This window comes from Pleurodeles waltl, chromosome 4_1, assembly GCF_031143425.1.
Source record: "Pleurodeles waltl isolate 20211129_DDA chromosome 4_1, aPleWal1.hap1.20221129, whole genome shotgun sequence".
Classification (NCBI taxonomy): Eukaryota; Metazoa; Chordata; class Amphibia; order Caudata; family Salamandridae; genus Pleurodeles; species Pleurodeles waltl.
The window spans coordinates 213,406,017-213,428,035 of record NC_090442.1 but is presented as its reverse complement, the minus strand read 5'-3'; the positions used below and the strand labels follow the sequence as shown (position 1 = coordinate 213,428,035).

The 22,019-nt window shown below is 45.5% G+C and overlaps 1 protein-coding gene across 2 annotated transcripts in view; it reads right to left on the bottom strand.

Annotated features, from left to right (window-relative positions):
- Positions 1-19,873, bottom strand: part of LOC138287591 (uncharacterized) — a 65,809-nt gene extending 45,936 nt beyond the window's left edge. Inside the window, exons 1-2 of one of the 2 annotated variants that reach the window (XM_069228157.1) lie at positions 19,816-19,873; positions 1,274-1,362 (exon numbers count right to left, since the gene is read on the bottom strand). The gene's annotated coding sequence lies outside the window, so the exon portion shown is untranslated. The remainder of the gene's footprint in view (positions 1-1,273; positions 1,363-19,815) is intronic. The other variant, XM_069228158.1, reaches the window with a different exon arrangement.
- Positions 19,874-22,019: the final 2,146 nt, after the last annotated feature.

Genomic DNA, 22,019 nt, shown 5'->3' with positions numbered 1-22,019 from the left:
TTGGATGTAGAACTTACTTCCTTTATAAGCTTTTCATTCCACCTGCAAAAGCCCTTCTTGTTAGAAACTAACAGATCTGAAGATGGGCAATCCCCTTTCACTGAACTGCAAGGTAAAGGCAGGTGAAGTCAATCAATCTGTTTAATACTTTTTCAGATAATGGAAGTTCTTGGGCAGACAACATCAGGATGGTGATCCGCCTGGCAAGAGATCTAGGCATCTCTGCAAACAGCCTCCGTAGGTGTCCACAACATTTAATGCATGGATTGTACGAGGTACCAAACAGCGAATGCAGACTTCTGGTAGACCAAGCTGTGTAAGCTGTGATGAACAAATAACATATTTCATTGGAACTGGCAAAGCAAATGAGTGCCAGACACCAAAAACAAAGACAATACTGTAAGAATCAAAACTCTAAGAAAACTACTGACAGGGTACGCCTCAAACCTCAAACCAAGATACATAAATGTAGTAGCTAATGTAGACGCCTTCCAGAAAAGTAGTGAGTGAAGTTGTTCTATTGGAGAGGAAGAGAGTTGCAGGTCCTGGTGCATGGAGGGATGTTGGCATGGGGGTCACTGCTGTTGCACAGTTAAACTTGTAGCCTCTGCCATTGGTGCTCCCAAAGCGTGGAGTCAAAGGCTCAGTGAGAGATGCACAACTACTACAATTATATCCAACCTTATACTTCCTAAACATTTTCTCTGCTACCGATCGATGCAGTAAAATGACCTATGATTCTGGTTGTATCTTGAGTGTCATGTAGAAAAATACTGTGCTACAAAGATATTGCAGCCAAAATATTGACTACTTCAACACTATGAGTATAATAGGTGTGGGTAAGTGTATATTTACTATTCTTAACTTCACATCTGTGTAAATTGAAGATAATTCTCAAGGTACATGCATATGTATTTAAGAATAGGAAATCTACAATTACCTACCTGTAATTACCCTTACAATATCATGGTAGTCCATATTTTAGCTATCGTGTTTTTGTAGCACAACATTTACAATATTAAATTCTAGAACAATACCTTAAATCTTTCACAGTGCAACGCTGATGATGAACTAAATAACTGTAAAACAATATGTGTTTATTGTAAGACAAAGTAAGTAACTGCATACCAGTAGTGTGGAGAGAGGAGCAGTGATTACTGAGAGTTATAAGTAACATAGGAAGAAAAACGTTTAATTTGTAAAGATATTATAGTACCTTATCAAGCCTCATAAAATGCAGTGTTCACAGCCAGCCTGTGAGATCTATACCTACCAAAGTTGATCGTCCTTTCAAACCGAAGCGCGTGGAGTTAAGGTGCTGCTGCAATTTCTTTCGCTTAAGAATTCACAGTCCAAGTCACACTGAAATAAACCAATCACAGCGAAATATAATTATATTAAAAATGAATTGCTACATTGACAATAGTCTGATATGTATGAGAAACTAGCTTTTGTATGCTATGTAAAACAAGCACTGGCAAAGCCAAGAGGTCATGCCTCTCGAGATCTATTGACTTTGCCAATGACACGGGCAGCACTGCTGGACAACATGCCAAAAAAATTGACTAAGCCAAATAGCTCTATTATTTGGCTTTATCGATGTTTTTTTTTAACTATGTCGTACAGCAACACAGCTGTTATGCAGTGTGGTTGAAAGTAAAGAAACAGAAATAATAACCCTTTGACGGGTCCAGCATTGCCCACTCATTAGTGCATTTTTCAAATATTTTTACTTTTAGTCATGTTGCACAGCATGACGTAAAAAAAAACACTGACAAAGCCACTAGATTTTGCATGGGCAAACCTATTGGCTTTGCCAATGATTGTTTATTGGATTCTAAGCCTGTGAAGGAGGGAGCGCAGCTTGCCCTCTCATGACATAAGAGCACAGCTGTTCTAGAGGAAGGAAACCTGGAAAACATGCCCACTTCTTTCTGTCACTGAAAAATACCACCATGTTGAGTCTGAAGCTTAGTCACGCACCCCAAGTGAAAGGCAGTCCTTGCGAGCAGCGTCAACCACTCCTCTGCTATAGGATCGCGGGCTGTCTAGCTCATGCGTACCATGCCTCATGACATGTATCAGAAATGCGTATTTCATGTGATGATACTGGCAGGAGCAATACACACAGCTGATACGTACACAGTCCAGCATTTAAAAGGGCACATTGAACTATCAGCACAAAGTACGCTTACAAGACTTTAACAATACAAGATACCAGGGGCGTCTCCTCCGCTAAGGTGGAGGAGTGTCGCCACGCAGGATTTTCCAAAAAGGAAAAATAAAATGATAATAGCGTACACTACGTTATTATCATTTTATTTTTCCTTGTAGTAAGGGGGGGGCTGAGCTGGAAGGAGGGGGCCAGAGGAGGGCTAAGCACCACAATAAGTGCGCATTTCTGCTTGGCTAGCCATGTTGGGCCAGCCAAACAGACATGCGCACTTTGCATGTTCTCTACCCGGCTGTATTGCACAGCTGAGCGGAGATTATGCCCAGGCTCCCATTCCCAGTCTGAGCGGCAAAGCAAGCCGCTCAGACCAATCACGACGCTGCTGTCATGCTGGTGTCAGAAGAGTCGTGATTGGCTGGGAGCCTGTGCAGCCACAAAGAGGAAGAGGACGGAGGGCAGACAAGAAGTCTCCCGTCGAAGGTAAGTGTTTTTTGTTTTTTTACATTTGCTTTTTTTTAAACACCCCGTCCCGTTGCGCCCTCTCCCGCCCCACCACCCTGTTCAGTGGCAGCCACCACTGTAAGATACATGCAATTCTTGAGATAAAGAATTAATAATTTTCATTTTACACATCACAAACATTGTCTAGAAAAAGCTAATTTGTTTTTGAAAGAGCTAAGAATGGCATCTTGTAATCCCAAATTCAAGAAAATTGATACACAAGATTAAAGTCTATGTATAAGAATACAGGACCCGAGCAAGACGAGCAAAGGTGACTTTTAAAGTGTTGTGCCACCGTCTCACTGAAAAGACCAGAAAATTATATAATGAATAAATACTTTAAATTCAAGATACACATTTGTACTATATTTGTATTTCGGGTTTGCAGGCATGTGGGGCAAAAAATTAAACCATACATAAAAACTGAAAATAGTCCTAGGTTTAAGGCAGTTCCCATCGAGATTCAATACCTCATATAGTTATGCACCCTAGCGCCCTGGATTTACAAGGGAACCCTATATTTTGTATATGGTTAAGCTTAATGTGTGATGCACACACAGTAGTGGCGTTGCATTCCAGAATGAATGCAAGGAAAGTAGGCCTCAGTTCCTCCTTGACTTTAGTAGTGCACAACCATAATTGGGGTGCAGTGGCCCTCTCAGGCCTGTGTCCTGGTTAGCACCTGCAAGCTGCTCAGGAAGAGACCCTCAGAGCAGAGGAATAGGGATGAGACATTCGAGATTTCTGTGGTGGCTTCGAGAGAGAGGACAGAATGATGTATAGAGAAGGACGAAGATGGAAGCTCTGTATGTTATCATGTCATAGTTGAGTGTAACATGCACACTACAAACGTATCACGCTGTAGGTGAGGTCCTCAGGGGAACACCCTGACAGCAGAGGGTGTGAACATGGATGTGAAGAGAGGTCCGTGTGACATGTAGTTTCCACACTAGGCATGCCTTTTCTAAAGCAGCAGGCCTTTTCGTAATCTCTGCATCGGCCATCAGCTGCCTTCAGACTGCTTTGCCACCATTACTTTTCCTGTATTCTCTCTTCCCTCGAATTCTAACTACGGGACTCTCGAGCAGTGAACACGCACCAGTCTGCTGCCTTCTCACAGACAGTATCAAGGCGAACATTGTGAACTCTACCCCGGGTCATGACAACTCCCAGGAAGCGAGGCCGCCAACAGTGTGAGAAAAAAGATATGCTCCTTCCGCGATAAAAAGGAGTCCACTGCCAGGTGTAGCGCCTATGTGCCCTAGGGGCATCCTGGAGCTAATGTTTAATGTTAACCAACTCAATTAACAAGAGATGGGCCCTATACGAAATTCCTCAGAGGGTGAACCCCATTAGTAAAGCATTCCCCTTGTTTTTGCGAGGCTGGCGCCAGAGCTAGTGAGGTTTATATTATACAAGGTGTAAATAGAATATGTGTGCAGAAGCAGCCCGTGGCATTCTCAAACAGCACCCATGCTCATTAAATGCACTAAAACAAAACAGGCAAGCAAATGCATGAACTGCAAGATAAGTTGACAATTTGTGGAATTTCCAACATGGAAAGAGTATTGTAAAAACACGTGGAATATTCAAGGCTCCAGCTCTCATCCAGATGCACCCTCGGCGGGAGAACGCATCGACATTTATCGCCGTGAAGAAGAAAGTCCATCGTCGGTGATGTGAGGTCAGGGCTGGAATCGCTGTGCTGCAGCTTGCGTCAGCCTCCTCTCACATTCGACAGGATACAGCACTTTCCTTTTCATCCCAAAATACGTCTGGGTTTGTGCTGGAGAGCAACGTGACAAAACTAATCACGAACTAGCAAGGATGGCAGGAGGGGTGAAGGAAGGGGGGCGGGGCAGCAACAAGGGGCGGTGATGGGTGGGAGGGGAGAGAAGCAGCCCAGAGAAACAAGTACCTCCATTACAGCGCGAGCAACAGAGACACTAAACAGGAAATGACGTTTGGCCTACAGTTTCCAATTAGGAGCCAGCAAAGAAGAAGTGACGCTGAAGCCACCGAATGCTAAGCAATGGGAAAGGCTAAGCAATTGTGTCTTGAAAGCAAGAGTGCATGGCTCACACACGCTCGACCCTAAAAACACATCTTTGGAACACTTGAATGGGGCCCAATAATCTGTGCCCAACATTTGTGACATATGGCACTTTTCCAGGGAAATCTTATTAATAGGAGTGGTGTACAGGCCTTGTTTACCTGCACCCTAATGGGAGATTGCTCACCCTGTGTAAATCCATTATGTAAATGATGATATCACCTTGTCTCCTGATTCCTACTGATTGTATGTGAAGTGCATGAGAGCACGTGGGTACATGTGAGATGGGTTGGGCTAGCATACCCACACTTGAATCTAGCCCCTAAGAAGTAGGTTGCGCCACAAGGTTTAGTGGCAGCAGATATTTTTTCTTCCCTTTGACCTACTACGACACTGCACCTGTGCTTTATTTGTGAAAAACCAAGTCCTAAGGCCCACGGCCGTTTTCGGGATGCCACCATGACTGGCACTACCCACTGCCCAAATCAGAAATGACAGATGACTGTGTCAGTGTTATGTACAAACCATCCCACTTCTACAAGAGGAATACTTTAGGATATTAGAGGTCATCTTATGCTATAATGATGAAGCAAACCTGCGGTTTTGATTATTTTTTAAAGTATGTGGAAATGATTAACACTCTTCACTATTCAAATTAGAAAGGCAGTATCACCATGTGATGGACTGTCATATGGAGACGCATGCATTTAGAAATCAGTGCCGGTGACAAGTACTGGCAAACACCGGCACAAATTAAGTACTGCGCAGCACTGTTCTCTCCTTAGGCCCTCCTTTAGAATTGAGTAAAGCCAAGTGCGAGTTCCTGGCTCTGAATTCACATCATCTAAATGGAGTAGGCATGGCCCTTTTGGAGCACTTGACTTGGACCAAGTCAGTGGCCTGAGTGAGGCAACACTTTCACAAAGACTGTGGCCAAGGACTGCACACTATCCACAAAGAGAGGGGGAGCTTATGCACCCCCTAATCCTGTGCCTTACTATGTTGGGCAGGCGAGAGTTCAGCAGCAACAGATGGTCAGACAGAGGTTAGCTAGCCCCAATCCATATCATCAAAGTGACAGCTCTCCTGTGGCCTGGTAGCCGTGGATCTGTGGCAGTACCACAACACAGCAAGAAACACTTCGACGCAATAGGCTCCCCCCACAGTTTGTTGCCACCATTGAACCTGAGTGGGCAGTGGGTTGGAGGCCAACTGCCAGACCCCTTTAGCTTATCTAGTGCTCACCTTTTGCTTAGTGGAGCTCTCCACATTTGGGAGGAGGAAGGGAGTGTCAGTGACCCCTGCCTGATTCAAATGGAGTGTCCAGGGCAGTGTGGTTCTCCAGCATCACCTGCCTGGAGCCTTGTGTTTGTTCTATTGTTAGACCTGGCATCCATGGAGTAGTTTTCCCCCTATCTTTTTGCCTTCAGTCGCCTGTTTTGCTGACTTCCTTTTTGCTGGCCTTAGTATTCTGCGCACTTTTCCAGTGCTGACCATTGCTAAAGTGCTTGTGCTCCCTCCTTAAAACATGGTAAGATTTCTGTATACCCAATTGGCATATTTAACTTACTGGTAAGCCTTAAGTACGGTGGCAATACCTGTGTCCAGGACCTGTAAATTAAATGTCACTAGTGTTTGTGCAGCACTAATTGTGCCACCCACATAAGTAGCACTTTAAGTATGTCTCAGGCCTGTCATTGCAGCCTGTGTGCTGTTTTATACTGCCATTTTGACTCGGCAAAATAAATATTTTGCCAGGCCCTAAATTTACTTTTTTATACATATAAGCCACCCTAGGGTAGGACCTGAACAGCCTACAGGGCAGGGGGCAGAGTATTAGAAACATTGTATATGTATGTTTAACTTTTAAATGTCCTGGTAGGGAAAAACTCTTAAATTCTTTTTTCACTATTGCAAGGTCTACCTCTCTCATAGGATAATATTGGGGTTAAGCTTCTTGCATTTAATAAGCGGTAACTTCCAAATACGAATATACAACTCTTCATATCTGGTGTCTTTGGAATTCTAATGAAAAAACCTAATTTATAGTGAAGTCGAATTTTAAATTTCAATTTTGAAAATGCCACTTTTAGAAAGTTGGCATTTTCTTGCCTTAGCCATTTGGTGCGTGCAGCCTGTCTCTGGTTCGCATGGTTGGGTGTGGGTGACAATTGGGCTTTTTGTATTCCTCCTAGACAGCCACACACAATAGGGAGCTTACAATGATGGGCAATCACTGGCAGGATGGGAGGGGCTGGGCACAGCCCTACTTATACTTGAATATGCTGTGTCATACCTCCACACAAAGGGCTGCATACACCCTGTAGTTAGTCTGGAGCCAGGGCAAGAGAGGCAAGGCATATGTACATTTCAATGGCATGTCTTTAGAAGCTTCTTCCACTTCAAAGCAGAACTGGGTATAAATATTGGACCTCAGACACCAACTCTTGAATACACTTCTGAACCTGTGGATACTCACCCAGGAAGAAGGACTGCTATGACATGACATGACCAACATTATAAAGGGCAGAAACGGCCCATGGCCATCTAGGTGATGTAGTATTGCTATGCCGCACAACAAACTGATAGAGAAGTTTCTAATTATGCTGTGCCATCGTACAGGGTGAACAACAAGATTTTTAAGGCCTTTGTAAAAGAGAGATACAACTTCCTGGATGTGAGATCATGGGATAGAGTGTTCCAAAGCCTTGCCATCGCAACTGAGAAGTCTCTACCTCCCCATTTCTTCTTCTGGACTCAGCGGACCGTCACCCAGTTAGTGTGTTCTGAGCAGAGATCTCTATCAGGAACATACCAATGGAACATGGCTTTATTATCAATTGGCCTTACCGCATAGGGGGCCTTATGCATAGTACAAAATGTCTTGTACAGGATACGATTCTCTACCAGACGTCAGTGCAGTTCTTGCTGCTGTGCTGCTGCTCTGAAGGACTGCTGCCCTGCTGTGCTAACCTACGTAGGAAGGCAGAGTGACGTCAAAGGCTAGTTGTCTGGGCTTCTGACTTGAACCTCAGTGATCTCAGAAATTACCTCAACTCTGCCATCTGTGAGTCTACCCTAACAAGTGGTGCCCGATATAATCCTGGAACCTTGGAGGTGATGTTCTGCCAGTTCCATCAGAACCAATACATCTCCTCTGCTGTGTGCACAACCCCGAGCAGAATCAACAAATCGCCACCACTACATTGATATCCACCATCACAAAGACCCACATCGCAGCACAGCCCGCCGCCTCATCAGAACTGCAGGACGCATCCTTGGTGCTAGCCCTCACACCCCTTGTAGATGGCAGCCTCATTTACAATGCCAGACTCTGCATCACAGCCTTGCAGCCCCCCAGAAAGATTGTGCAACACACCCTCTATGCTGGACTTCACATTGCAAGCTCTTGTCGACAGGCTTCTCAACAATGACACAGGACTTTGCTCTGTAGCCTTGCAGCATCTCGGAGCTGATGCATTGCTTCGGCTGTGCAGTGTATCTTCGATTCAGACCATAACAGCACTTCGCAAACTTTGCTCAGCAGGCCTGAGTCTATGTAGTCAGCCTGCACTCCATCGTTGTTGGCCTGAAATTATGACTTTGTCCCGAGCTGGCACCACCACATATCCATAGTAAGTCTTTCTTGATTTCTGGCACTCACCCCCCGGTCATCCAACAATCCAATTTCTTACACCTACCAAACACAAATTAAATAATCAATCCAATTGCAATTGTCAAAAAACAATGCTGCACTTGACTATATTTACAGGTGTGTAAATGAAGCTCTGTCTGGAGTTTATGCAAGCTTTTGGGAGACATACATTGAGACACAAAGTATCTGAGATACTTACCTGTGAGTAAAGACTAAGGGCCTGATTACGAGTCTGGCAAACCCACGGTGGCAGTCAGAAAGCTGCACTGCTGGCGGTTCGACCACCAGGTTACGATCCTGGCGGTCAGACTGCCAAGAAACCACCACCCCCACCAGGATCATAGATCCCGACAGGTTGGAGGCGGTTGAAGTTGTGGTGAGCCATGGTGGCGCTGAGTTGAGTGCCGCCATGTTGATCACAACTCCACTTTCCACCAGCCTTTTCATGGCTGTGGTCCCCACCATGAAAAGGCTGGGGGAAAGCCAGTGCTGGGAGCCACAGGGGGGACCCTGCACTGTTCATGACCATTCCAGCCAGCACCCTATGCAGACAGTGCAATGGCGTTGGCCTCGGCTCCCTTAGCCCGGTAGAAACATTGTAATACGACAGGGGTGAGGCCGTCAGCTTGACGACGACCTCATCCCCACAGGTTTGGCGGTCTGACGGTCAGACCGCCAAACTTGTAATCAGGCCCTATGACTTTGGGAAGTAATTAATTTTACTTCCTTTACTGTAAATAAAGTCTTATACGTTTCCAAGAATTACGGTGGTTGGACAATATAGTTATTGTTGGGGATGCTGCGCTCTCTGAACTAAGTGTTTCACCACAAGAGTCAGCCTTGACTGTTCGACCTTGCTGCCTCCTGAAAACCAAAGTCGAAAGAATATCTATGCTGTGAGCATGCAGAACCTGGATCCTATGATTCTAAGGACAACAGCTATACCGCTTGCTCTTGAGCCCCCTGAGAACTGGCCCGATAAATATAGGAAATATTGCAGTATTTTTTTAATTTATTTTCTGATTGAATGCGGATCCAATGTCTTTTCTGTGGCACACATAAGTCACCATGATAGATGAGACTAGTCCCCGTTACATGCTTCTTTTACTTTCTACAAGCTGTTTTCCTCTTAAAGAGAAAAGCACTACTCCTGTGTGTTTTGAAAATGTGGATAATGTCTCATTTCCTTGTTTGCTAATAACCTTGAAAGGATCACTGCAGGTGTTGACAATAACAGATGTTTATTTGCCAAGACTTGTAATTGTCACATTCAGTCTTGTTTGATCTTTGTTTACTGCTGGGGTAGACTGTCTTTGCTGGGCCTGTATTTAATAAACTTGCCCAGATGTTACTCAAACATGAGGGCTTTATTAGGCAAATTAATCCTTTCTTGCTTTACAGTAACATGCATATGCACTGTGAGTAGAAAACCCATGTATAGTACATTTTGTGATCTGATTGCCTGCATAGCCAGGCACCCACTAAGTTAGATGGTATCAAGTTTGTGAGGAATGGAATGTTTGTGACATTTTTAGGTTCAATTTCTTCTGCTAGGGACCATTCCGATGCATCTTTGTACCAGATGTGCGGGGAGGGGGTTGTATCCAATGTATCCTTTTTCTACACTTGGCCAGTACTAATAAAAGGGATGCAAACTTGAAATTGAGTTTACACTTTTTTACATGGGGGGCGCAACCCCAATTAGCAACGTGCCAGGCGACAGTCAACCCCCACCCCCCGAACCCGTGACAGAGCCTCCAGCACCTTTTCCAGTATTCTCTGATCACCGGACACACCCAAACCACGTGATGGAAATCTGCCCTGTCCTGCTGACAGTGGGAACACTTCCCCAATCTCGTCGGACATATTTTGCTGCGAGTTTGAGGAGTAACGTAGGCCTGATGTGACATCTTTAGCTGATACACGCGGAAGAATGCATTACTGGAGACAGTCATGATAATGTAGCAATAAATGTATCTCCGAGGCCTTGATAACTGTCTGAGAGCCACATCTGCTGATAATGCTGATAAAATCCTTGACTCTAGTTTAGATTAGGTCAAGTATGATCTCGTTACAACCGTGTTTACCAAGTCAAATGGAGTCTTGTCCCTCAACTAATCTATGTCACATTGGAGTAAGAGGTGGAAGGTGGAACGCTGACGCACCACTTCCTCTGGTCTCCGGGCATTCCAAGGAGGTGGAATGGCGGATGATGCAGGGCTGCCTTCCCCACCTTGCCCCTCCCTCGAGTTTCTGAGGTTTTCCACACCCACGCCCCCATTTCGAGTTTCTGAGGTCTTCCACACCCACGCCCCCATTTCGAGTTTCTGAGGTCTTCCACACCCATGCCCCTATTTCGAGTTTCTGAGGTTTTCCACACCCACGCCCCTATTTCGAGTTTCTGAGGTCTTCCACACCCACGCCCCACACCCCCATTTCGAGTTTCTGAGGTCTTCCACACCCACGCCCCTATTTCGAGTTTCTGAGGTCTTCCACACCCACGCCCCTATTTCGAGTTTCTGAGGTTTTCCACACCCACGCCCCTATTTCGAGTTTCTGCGGTCTTCCACACCCACGCCCCTATTTCGAGTTTCTGAGGTCTTCCACACCCACGCCCCTATTTCGAGTTTCTGAGGTTTTCACACCCACGCCCCTATTTCGAGTTAATGAGGTCTTCCACACCCACACCCCTATTTCGAGTTTCTGAGGTTTTCCACACCCACGCCCCTATTTCGAGTTAATGAGGTCTTCCACACCCACGCCCCTATTTCGAGTTTCTGAGGTCTTCCACACCCGCACCCCTATTTCGAGTTTCTGAAGTTTTTCACACCCACACCCCTATTTCGAGTTTCTGAGGTCTTCCACACCCACACCCCTATTTCGAGTTTCTGAGGTTTTCCACACCCATGCCCCTATTTCGAGTTTCTGAGGTCTTCCACACCCACGCCCCTATTTTGAGTTAATGAGGTCTTCCACACCCACGCCCCTATTTCGAGTTTCTGAGGTCTTCCACACCCACGCCCCTATTTCGAGTTAAGGAGGTCTTCCACACCCACGCCCCCATTTCGAGTTTCTGAGGTCTTCCACACCCACGCCCCTATTTCGAGTTTCTGAGGTCTTCCACACCCACGCCCCTATTTTGAGTTTCTGAGGTCTTCCACACCCACGCCCCTATTTCGAGTTAATGAGGTCTTCCACACCCACGCCCCCATTTCGAGTTTCTGAGGTCTTCCACACCCACGCCCCTATTTCGAGTTTCTGAGGTCTTCCACACCCACGCCCCTATTTCGAGTTAATGAGGTCTTCCACACCCCGCCCCTATTTCGAGTTTCTGCGGTCTTCCACACCCACACCCCTATTTCGAGTTTCTGAGGTCTTCCACACCCACGCCCCTATTTCGAGTTTCTGAGGTTTTCACACCCACGCCCCTATTTCGAGTTAATGAGGTCTTCCACACCCACACCCCTATTTCGAGTTAATGAGGTCTTCCACACCCACGCCCCTGTTTCAAGTTAATTAGGTCTTCCACACTCCTATTTTGAGTTTCTGCGGTCTTCGGCACCAACACCACTATTTCAAGTTTCTGTAGGCTTCAACACCCACACCCCTAGTCCGAGTTTCTGATGACCCGCGGGAGGGGGGTGACGAGTCATGTTCTTCCCTGCCTTTCACTGGTGTGGTCAGAGGGAGGTGGGAAGAGTGTCTTTATGCTAGGTGTGCTTGTTATAACGTCTAAAGGGGGTTTGCTGAGGAAGGTGAGGATAGGTGGTGGGATGCCAGGTAGTCTCTTTATTCAAAGGCATAAAACAAGGAGAGCGGGCAAGAATAGCAGGACACTAAGTACATATTTTTGCTTTCTATATATTTTGTATAGAGACGATGCCTTCTATACCTAAAGCCCTAACATATTCAGAGTTCTAGCGAATACTAAAGCATACATGAAAGCATGTGAAACATCCATATACGTAGCATACTCACCCTGGAATGAATATAGTGATAATCTATGTATAAGCTCCTTAATGGGAGCAAGCAAATAGGTCCACAAACCAATTAACAGGCGATCAATGGATTAAATAGCATAATCCTAAACCATGACCTCAACACACACAATAATCTGTGTTTTCAATATCTATCTGCAAACACTCATAGCTTTGTGTCTATAACTGGGTGGGGTTTTTGGAAAACAAAACGTACAAAAGCAACATTTTGAGTAATGAGTGTCTTGGACTCTCTCATCCTCAGAAACTAGAGGCCTTGCTCCTAGATTCCTATGGGTTATGGCACCAAGAAGTGTGTCCTGAGGGGCAGCGCAGAACAGTAAGAGAGATGGTAAGTGGTGTGACCCCAGGTGAGAGAACCACAACAGTAGGGGAGATGGTAAGTGAAGCACTTAAATGCAGTTTACATAATTCCGAGGTAAACAAACAGCATTTGATGTGAGGCCTAACCAATGGTGCTACCCATTTTAAGAAGTGCTAACGGGACAAGGATATTGGAAAGATTTTGGGGTTGAACAGAAAACAGGAGCTGGCAGACAGAAGAGGGACCTGGGTACAACGCCTGCACAAAAGTATTACTTCAATGTCAAAGGACAGGATGAATGAAGTGGGAATTAGACTGTTACTAAATCATCTCTCTTCTTTTCCACAGTTCATATGAAATTAGATAATTATGTTTGTTATTAATATCCATCATTTGATTCCCTTTTAGTGATATCATGAAAGAGTAAGGATGCTGCATAAATACGGTCAATATATATATATTTTTGTTTTAAACACTAAGACCTACTGAAACACTGCGTCAACTTTGCAGAAATTGCCACTTATTAAAAGTATGCATAAAACTGCGTTAGCCCTGAAGAAGGTGGCTGTAGAGACTGAGAACCACCGAAACGCTGTTTCGACTCTGTAGAAATTGACTACTGTTAATACTATACATATCACAGCATGAGTCCAGAAGAAAATAAAGATTGTGAACCATTAAAACGCTGTGTTGAATTTGTAGACATTAACCACTGTTGAAACTATGCATACCACTGGGTTAGTCGTGAAGAGGGTATACCAGAAGCCTGCGAACCACTGATATGCTGCACAGACTCTCTAGAAGAGACTACTGTTAATACTATGCGTAATATTTGGATCAAGGAAGAATCACAAATTATGCAATGATACTTTCCAAACAGAGACATTCTTGTTCATCAATTGTGTCTTTATGTGTTGCCGCTATTTTTGTTGGGGAGAGTCTAAATTTAATGTATAAAAGAATGTTTCATTGCATAAGGTGATACAGCCTGTATTTTCTTTTTAAAAGATACAATTTGAGTTTTATGTTTTTTGGTAATTTTACACAATAAAATTAATTATGACATCAGGCTCAAGGTACAGTAAGGGTCTTGTGTTTTACACAGCACTCTGAATCTCTGAATATTGTCTATGGGGTTTAGAAAGCTGTTTCATTTAGTTGGCAACGCTGTGGTATGTCAGAGCAGAATATGGACGTCAATTCACCAAAATGCCAGAGGTAGCGGAAGTGACATCACACGCACTTTGACCTCCACTTTCACACACATACACCCAAATTCACACTTACCTTCACTCTCTCTTACATAAGCACACCTCAGCAGCCATGGAAGAACATATTCTAGCTACTTGTGCTCCATTGTTATTACACTGAATAATATGATATTATTCACTATTAGTGAGATAAAAAAAATTGACAGAAAACAAAGAGTGGAGCCCCAACTGACGTCCAAAAGGACGAGCTTCCACTGTTCCTGGCACTGAATGTTCTATCTCTGTAGCCAGGGGTCGCAAAGGCAGTGCCAGGGGTCGCAAAGGACAAGCCAGGGAACACTGACTGACCTGCGCACCATTCCGCCCCACTGAGCAGCACTGATGAGCACACCGAGCAACACACCTGTACATCCAAAAGCAGCAGCATGGTATATTGAGCAGTGCTATGGTATACAGGGCACCAGCTTGGTATGCTGAGCAGCGCTATAGTATACAGGGCAGCAGCTTGGTATACTGAGCAGCGCTATGGTATGCAGAGGAGCAGCACGGTATAGTGAGCATCAGCATAGTATACAGAGCAGCACTATGGTATACAGCAGCGGTTCCCAATCTGTGCGCCGTGGCACCCTGGGGCGCCTTCAAAACAAGCCAGGGGCGCCGTGATCCAAGCTTACAGATTGCTGCACTCTCCCTCGTGTGCAGATCAGACAGCATTCTCCTTGTGTGACATCACAAATAGCATTCTAGGAAATATAACACAGAACTTCCCCAAAAAAGGCAGGTGCAATTGGAAAGAGTCAGGGCCCTGGCTCCCCTTCAGATCTTTTGAAGAAAGCTATACCTGAAAAGTGCAGAGTTTGTTAAAATGATTTTCCTTTCATTTCTGTCATATGAATGAACACCGTGCAGATGTCTCTAATGTAAAACCTCAGAGAGAAAGGACGTGGCTACAGTGAAACTCAGCAATGAAATTGTAAAGTATTTATGTTTTGATCTTTTCACCCATGCATTATTATCAAGCACAATAACTGGAAAAGGCTGCTCGCCTTTGACTCAGTTATGCATAGAATCCGGCATGGCTTTCTAAATATTTAAAGTCCTTCAGGCTGTACCTTGAGAGTTTACAGCTAATGCGCCAGTACCAAAATATTACACTTTGGAAAGTCAGACACCACACAACACATGTCTAAAAGAGAGCACTTACAGGGTCAAACTAGCAGACCTGAGGACGTCAGTGATAGCTTAGGCTGAGTTCATCCAACAATGCAGAATTTTTGGTACAAACTTCAACTTAATTTTTGCCAGGCAAACTTGACTGTATATAAAACAAATACATTTAAAAACATACTGATAAGTTTGCGACAGGTTTTCAATCATAAATACAGACTTTGAAATCAGGAATCACTGAGGTAACATTTTCTGGGATCAACTAGGCTCTATCACACTGCCAGTGTTAGCTGACAATTCTCCAGCCAACCTGCCAAAGCCAACTGCAATTATAACAAACTCCAAAAACCAGCTTACTCCATTTAATGCTTTCTTCTCCTAATCCCTCATGACACATTTATTAAATGTATGTATTATTACTTGTGAAATTGTTGATAAGTTCCATTTGTGGCCTTTGCATTCTAATTAGAAAACTATATCTATCACTGCATTATTTTTCACAGGCTTCTAAGAACATGAAAAGGAATCTTAAACAGCATGTTCTTTTCGAACAGCATGATCTTTTGAGGAAAGCTATACCTGAAAAGTGCACAACTTGTTAAATGATTTTGCTTTCGTTTCTGTCTTGTAAATTAACACTGAGCAGATGTCTCTAATGTAAAACCTCAGATGATGTTAGACGATGCATGCTTCCCAGGGTGTCACTCATGATGACCCCGTTGGAGGCAATGCGCCTGCTCTTGTCTTAGTATGGAGGTCTGGTGGTTCTTGTTGGTGTAAGTCTGCTCGTCAACATCAACAAAGAGTCCGCTAACCAGGTCCCTGTACTGACTCTGGTAGAGCCTGCAGCATACTCCGGGGAACAGGTGCAGTCATCTGGTAAAGACTTGAAGTCTGTCAGTGAACGAATGGCGGGATATGAGGAGGTAATTTATATGGCACATGTGAGGTATATACAGTACTACTGTCAGTATGGGAGGTATCAGGTGTCTTAACTAGGAACCTTCCTGGCTTCTTTCACCGTTGACCAGGCTGAGCCGTGCAGGACATTGTAGTAAGCTGAAGAACTTTGGTATAATTGCAAGGGTACACTACGAATCCGTGGTGCTTTTCACCTTGACTGTCCGTAAGCCAAAAGATAAGTGGAGAGAATGTGAGGTTACAGCCAACTCTGCTGACTTTGAAACAAGGGAACCAAGTTTGAGTTTTGGCCTTGGTTCAATGTCCTGTGATTCTCATGACCTGCCCATACTTTTTTAATTTTAGAAAAACAGTTACCCTACTTTTTGTGGAAACACAACCATCCCAGATGGTTAATTCTGACAGTTAAAATGCTTCAGCTGAAGTGTAAGGCAATAAGTCTCCTGTGCTGTGAAACCGAGGGAGGTGCATACGGCTAAACAAGCCACCAGCTATGATTATAATATCTTCATCTCAATTACTTTCAGGGAAAAAAGTGGAAGTACTCCCTGGGCCGGGCTTACATCCTCCCATTTGCCAAAAAACAAAAGTAACATAATGGGGAGCTGAGGCCATGGGCCAATAGGACAAGGGAGACACGGGTCAAAAAAGTTTGGGAACCACTGGTATACAGAGAGGCAGCATGGTATACTGAGAAATGGTCTGGCTCAACTGAGTGGGGAAATTAAATCAAATCAGGGTTTATAAAGCGCAACTACTCACCTATAAGGGTCTCAAGACGCTAGGTGGGGTAGTCCTCTGAGCTTCAGTTGAAGATCCTGGTTATAAAGTCCTTCCTGAATTGATTCAGTGATGGTAACTGCTTGAGGTGCAGGGGCAGGGTGTTCCAGCTCTTTGCCGTGAGGTAGGCGAAGTATCTTCCACCCACTGATGCCTTTCGTATGAGGGTATGGAGGCTAGTGCTTGTTGAAGCAGTTCAGGGTGTGTCGGAGCTCAGGTGTGATGGATGTGTTGGCCTTGTTGAACATGTGGTGAGGACAGGAGGCCATAGGGGCTCTGGAAATGATGCTGCTCATGATGGTGCGGGTCTCGTCTGTGGTGAGGGTGGTCCAGGGTCTGTGATGGTTCAATGGGTTGGATCTAGGCGGTTTTTAGAGGGCTCAAAGGGTCTTGGGATCCTAAGCTGCCGTATATGTCTTTGATTTTCCAGTGGAAGAAGTTGGCTAGCCTCTTGCAGAGGTCTTGAGATGGAGGGATGTTTGCAGTTTCTGATTGAGGATTGGCAAACTCTTTGACCATGGTGAAGCGCTCTTTGGTGTTGTGAGCAGTGGCACTGATAAGGTCCTGCAGGGCACCTTTCCTGGTGAATCTGCTGAGGTGGTGATTTGGTGGCCGTTTTGAAGGCCTTGAAATCTTCCAGGGACTTGCTGTTCCTCCATCTTTTCTCTAGTCATCTGCAGGTGCACCTGGAGGGGGAGAATCAGCTGGCCTTCTAGTGGTGGTGTTTTGCTGAGATCTTATGGAGAGGTGCTAGGGTGTTGGTGCATTCGGAGATCCATTGGTGGAACTTCTGTACTGAAATGTTGGCATCTGCAGTGGGGGGGACTTGCTGAGGGTGTTGGAGAGCTGTTCCTCAGTGATACGGTTCTATTTTCTGCTTGGGGCTCGGAGTGTGTGGAGGTGGGCCGTCAGTGAGGTGATAGTGAAATGGATGCAGTGCTGGGCAGTCCAGTGAAGTGTGGAGGTGTTGTCAACGGTGATGTTGTTGCTAGTGGAGAAGATGGCGTTGAGCATGTGTCCAGCAATGTGTGTTGGTGAGGTGACCAGTTGCTTTAGTCTTGTTGTGGCAAGGTTGTTGAGCAGGGAGGCGGTGTTGGTGTCATTGCCGTTGTTAATGTGGTAGTTGAGGTTGTCGAGGAGGAAGTAGTTTGAGGAGGGGAGAGCATGAGAGATGATGCCTACGATGGAGTCGCTGAAGGCTGGACGAGGCCGGGAGGCCTGTAGATGAGGGTGCCACGGAAGGTTGCCTTGGGAGTGGTGTGTATCTGGAAGTGAAGGCGCTCAATTAGGGGGGAATGTTCCTCTGCGTTGGTTGTCAAGCGGAGGGAGGATTTGTGTACAATGGCCAAGGTGCCACCTGAGCGAGAAGGCTGGTCTTTGAGGAGCAGTTTATAGTCGCTGGGGATGGCGATGGTGATGTCCGGTGCACATGCTGGGTTTGTCCAAGTTTCAGTGAGGAAGGCGATGTCCCGGCGGATGGAGTTCAGTAGGTCCCAGAGTTCTATGACATGTTTGTGGAGAAAGCAAATGTTGAGGAGGATGCAACTGAGACGCTGCAAGTTGTGTTAGATGACTCAGCGGTGGGAGGGTCGGATGCTTGCTTTAGGGTGAGGGTGTGGTGGCAGTGGAGGCAGGAGAATGGTCCATGGGTATCTCTGGGTGATGCATGATGGCAGGCAGTGGATCATCCTGTGTTCAGCGTATGGAGGGTCTCTGCGTTGTAGTGATGGAAGATCAGAGGATGGCGCTGGGTTGGGGTCCAGAGGTGGATAGGCTTGCCTTTGAAACGTGGGGAGAGTGAAAGGCTGAAGGAGAGAGAAAGAGACAATAAAGAAAGAAAAGAAAAAATTGAAGATGACAGAAAAATAGCAAAAAGTGAGAGAAAGCAAGATAATTACATGCAGATGGCCACTAGGCCACCAGGGATGAGGCGCAGGCGGGAGCCTGCGGGTGGAGGTGGACCTTGAACTGAGAGTCAGGCATGCTCTCAGAAACACAGCAGAGGCAGAAGCAGCAGCAACAGGTGGAGCTGCACAGAGGAGGGCGAACAGACGCTGACCAGGAGGTCAGAGGAGTTGTGCCATGTTATTCGGAGCAGCAGCTTGGTATATGGATTAGTTCTATGGTTTACCAAGTCACATTGGTGAAGATGGAGCAGCCACGTGATACTGCTGGCAGCATGCCAGACCCAGGCGGCACTCCTTGACGCATTCAGTCTGCGTATTCGGTGGGTCTCTCGCTGCCATGCTGCGCATTGCCATGACCCATGAGCATTATTGAATCAACGGATTACGTCAATGAGGTAGTAAAGCAGCCTGGGGCTTCCCGAAATCAGTTTTTAGAGCTGATCTGTCGGAAATGGAGGGTGCACACAAAATACACTCTTCTGCACCGCGCCCCCGACTAATCTCGCGCGTGCTGTACTCCAGGAGCAACCACTCAGTGCCCCTACGTCAGCCTTCTCTACAATGAGGTTAAACGGAGCGCCGCCTTACCATTCCCTCTAGAATGTGTAAATTATTTTAGGGGGAATTGAAGGTCTGCACCAGTCATTTTGGGCGCACTACCCTTTACGAGTGTGTTTAAAGAAATGTCAGGGAGAAACTGCGAAATCCTAGACTTCTTTGGGCATATTCAGTGGGCGGACGTCAATCTAACACGTCGGTCACAACCACGATTAAGAAAACTCACCCAACGAGGAAGACTGCCCTCCAAATCAGGGAGTCTCCACCTGTTTGACACTTAGTAAAAGTACCAACCTGACCTGAAAAAAATCCCGGCTGAACAGTCTCAACGGCCCAATTACTGGCATATGTATCTGGAACATCCCTAGATGTGGTCTGTAGAAAAATGCCATTATATATGTCAGACACATACTATATAACAAACAAAACACCCCCGAGTAAAGCGACGTGCAGCTTTCTGCATCGAATCACCACACTGCGCACAAAGCTCCCAACAGCGCAGGTGTGCTGCAGAAATCACTTTAAGCAACTCGACGAATAACTAAGCGGGGATTTAAGAAAGGGTCGGACAGAGCGGAAGTACTTACTACCTGCCGCGCGCTGCAGTCCAGAACGTCATGTTTGTCACTTCTTCCCAGGCAACCCGATGGCTCGTGACAGAGAGGCTCTTAAAGGGACAGGTACGACGCTCGTTTTGGAGAGGCTTTTTTTTATCAGGGGGGCGAAGTTTAGAACGGTCACCCAGAGATTGGTGTCACAAATAGATCTGAGCTTAGAACATCCATCCAGTGAATGGTATCACAAAAGATGTGAGCTTAGAACGGCCATCAGGTGAATGATGTCACAAAAGATCGGAGCTTAAAATGGCCATAGGGTGAATGATGTCACAAAAGATCTAAGCTGACAACGCCCATTCGGTGAATGATGGCACAAAAGATCTGAGCTTAGAACGGCCACCCGGCGAATGGTATCATAAAAGATGTGAGCTTAGAACGGCCATCAGGTGAATGATGTCACAAAAGATCTGAGCTTAGAATTGTCATCCGGTGGTGAATGGTGTCACAAAATATCTGAGCTGAGAACGGCCATCCAGCGAATGGTTTCATAAAAGATCTGAGCTGAGGAGGGCTATCCGGTGGTGAAAGGTGTCACAAAAGACCAGAACTTAGAACAGCCATTTGGTGAATGGTGTCATAAAAGGTCTGAGCTTAGAATGGCCATCTGGTGAATGGTGTCACAAAAGATCTGAGCTTAGAATGGCCATCTGGTGAATGGTGTCACAAAAAATGTGAGCTTAGAACAGCCATTTGGTGATTGATGTCACAGAAGATCTGAGCTTAGAACGGCCATCCGGGACTGAATGGTGTCAAAATGATCTAAGCTTAGAACGGCCACCTGGCAAATGGTGTCACAAAAGGTCTGAGCTTAGAATGGCCATCTGGTGAATGTTGTCACAAAAGATCTGAGCTGAGAATGGCCATCCAGTGAATGGTGTCACAAAAGATGTGAGCTTAGAACAGCATCCGTGAATGATGACACAAAAGATCTGAGCTTAGAACGGCCACCTGGCAAATGGTGTCACAAAAGGTCTGAGCTTAGAATGGCCATCTGGTGAATGTTGTCATAAAAGATCTGAGCTGAGAACGGCCATCCGGTTGTGAATGGTGTCACAAAAGATCTTAGCTTAGAAAGGCCATCTGGGGATGAATGGTATCGCAAAAGTCCTGAGCTGAGATTTGCCATCTGGTGGCAAATGGTGTAACAAAAAATCTGAGCTTAGGATGGCCAGCCAGCGAATGGTTCCAGGACCATCTCGCCTTCAGGAAGCGCCTCAAAACATGGCTTTTCGAGCAGCAGTAACCCACCCCTCCTCCACAGCGCCTTGAGACCCTCTCGGGTGAGTAGCGCGCTCTATAAATGCATTGATTGATTGATTGATTGATTGAAAAGATCTGAGCTGAGAACGGACATCCAGTGAATGATGTCACAAAAGATCTGAGCTTAAAATGGCCATCCGGTGGTGCGTGGTTTCACAAATATTCTGAGCTTAGAGCAGGCATCCTGTGAATAATGTCACCGAAGATCTGAGCTTAGATGGCCATCCGGTGAATGATCCCACAAAAGATCTGAGCTTACAACGGCCATTTGGTAATAAATGGTTTCACAAAAGATCTGAGGTTAGAACGGCCATCCTGTAGCAAATGGTGTCACAAAACCTCTGAACGCTCAACCAGACATCACCAAACAAAACAACATTCTGAAATAGCTATTGTTGGTGGCTGTAAGAGAGGCGGGAGTAGGTAAAGAGGTAAAGAAAATATTTTTTAATCCACACTGGCTCGCCTGTATGGACACTGTTATTTTAATCCACCAGGACGCCATATTTTAAGGATTTACAGACTGGACAGACTGTGCTGTCTGCATTGCAATATTACAGAAAGGAACCTGCAACTTTCAGACATTTTTCAAAGTTACATTGTTGACTTGACAAGTAATGTGGTAATTGGGCTCTTATCACTTAAAACAAATCACATTTAAAATCGAGGATTGACTTTCCAACCTAAACACACAGGCTAGCAAAAGACATAAAGAGCCAGCCTTTCACTGAAGCACGAAATGAACTGCACCCAATTTTGGGGACCAAGTCATATCTTCCATCATTAGACTTTGATACAGACCAACAGAGAGAACAGAAGAAAATGGAGAAACAAGGTGGAAGGGAAAGTAAGAACAACAGTTACAAAGGTAGACAGCACGAATCAAAAAGAACCTGCAGGTGTTGTTGTGGGTT